This window comes from Vulpes lagopus, chromosome 19 (genome assembly GCF_018345385.1).
Source record: "Vulpes lagopus strain Blue_001 chromosome 19, ASM1834538v1, whole genome shotgun sequence".
NCBI classification, from domain to species: domain Eukaryota; kingdom Metazoa; phylum Chordata; class Mammalia; order Carnivora; family Canidae; genus Vulpes; species Vulpes lagopus.
In genome coordinates this window covers 48,802,604-48,804,563 of record NC_054842.1, presented here as the reverse complement: position 1 = coordinate 48,804,563, position 1,960 = coordinate 48,802,604, and the positions used below count along the sequence as shown (strand labels likewise).

Here is a 1,960-nt window from a genome sequence, read left to right as displayed (position 1 = left end):
CCGTACCAGGTATATGGCTGAGGCCATCCAAACCAGTTTTCCCTGCCATACGCAGTTTGTCAGCATTGCTACCTAGGCACTTGGCCTTGACTGAGTTACTTTTCTGAGTTTGATTTCCCGAATCTTAAAATAGGGATAATATTTAGCTGAAGAGTGAGGATTAGAGACTGTCTTTGAAACTTGGATGGACAGGCTGCGGGCGCTAATGGAAGCCTGCGGAGCTGTGCTAGCCAAGCAGCCCTTGGTGGGGTGGGTTTTTCTTTAACTTGGAGACTAATGGCAGTGGAGGTGCATTGAAATAAGTTCTTTTTTTTTTTAATTTTTATTTATTTATGATAGTCACAGAGAGAGAGAGAGAGAGAGGGGCAGAGACACAGGCAGAGGGAGAAGCAGGCTCCATGCACCGGGAGCCCGACGTGGGATTCGATCCCGGGTCTCCAGGATCGCGCCCTGGGCCAAAGGCAGGCGCCAAACCGCTGCGCCACCCAGGGATCCCTGAAATAAGTTCTGTCTTAAAGGTGATACAGTAAAGGCTGGCCTGATTGACGGAACTTGCCAATGACTGTATTTCATATTGGAAATAAAGCCTGAAGTCAAGACTTTCCCACTCTAAGTAATTTTGATGGCAGAAAAAAAAGAAGGTCCTTCAGTGGAGGGGAAGCAGTGGAGGAACTCATGGGGCCCAATGGACAAAAATGGGCTAATATGGATCCAGAAGAACAAATGTTGGCAGCCGCTACAGCTTTTACCCACATCTGTGCAGGGCAGGGTGAGGGAGATGTCAGGAGAGATACCCAGTCTATCCAGTATGACCCTACAGTAAAGCTCAGTAACCCCAGGACAGCGACTTGCTCTTCCTGTGCAACTGCAGTACCCACATGTAGAAAATAATGCCACTTCAGAAACAGTCTCTGAGGCCTCCCAGAGACTCCAAAAGCTAGTGATGAAGAGAAAGGTGTTGCAGAGGAAGCCAGGTGGGGAAGTGTTAGTGACAGAAGAGTTGATTATCAGTAAATCAGTCTGGTACAGAAAGTGAGATGGATCTCTGGGACTTAAGACAAATGCTTATGAGTCTACAGTTCCAGGAAGACTGGGAATCCCCAGTTGACATTCCACAAAAATTTACCCTACCACATGAATACCAAGGAATTTCTCAAGATCAGCTCACTTGTCATCTACGAAGAGAAGGAATGGGCCCTCCAGCTTATGAACAAGACCTGATCATTGCCAGCAGACCCAAGTCCTTTATTCTTCCAAGGCTGGACCAGTTGAGCTGAAATTGGGGCAAGGTAGACTGGGTAGTCCGATATTTTGAGTACAAAAGAGACTGGGACTCAATGAGGTTACCTGGTGAAGATCGTAGAAAGGAATTACGCTGGGTGTCCAAGAGCAGATGCTTTCGTGACCAGAACCCCAGGCCAAGCCTCAGCACATATATGTTCCAAACAATTACCTGGTGCCAACTGAGAAGAAAAGATCTGCTCTTCGTTGAGGTGTTCGTTGTGACCTTGCAAATGGTGTCATGCCCAGGAAGCTTCCCTTCTCTCTTTTTCCTCAAGTATCTTTTAACCTCCTTTATTGGGTTGTTTGAGGGTAACCTGGTTCTTTATCTTTGTCCTTCTACTTAAATAGAAACAACTAACTTGAAAGCCCATGGAGCATTATACAGTAAGGACTTCACCCATCATTGGTCTTTCCTAGGTCTATATCACATTGGTAATCAAATACCACTTCACTTCCAAAGTACCACTCTCAAATCCACTAGCTGCAAGAGAAATAAGGCCAGAGAGAGAAAAACAGACCTAGTCTTTCTACTTTCTCAGATAACACTGTTTCTGTTCTATACTGTTTTTAACCGTTGGCCAATGTGAGTTGCTGTTTTTAAAGTTGCTGGGCATTAAGCTTATTCATTAAAGAATTGGGATTTTGTGGACTTGAAAAAAAAAAACTTGGATATACA

General features: G+C 45.1%; 1 pseudogene; it reads left to right on the top strand.

Annotated features, from left to right (window-relative positions):
• The first annotated feature begins 636 nt into the window (after nt 1–636).
• On the top strand, nt 637–1,591 carry LOC121478699 (annotated as a pseudogene).
• The last annotated feature ends 369 nt before the right edge of the window (nt 1,592–1,960 follow it).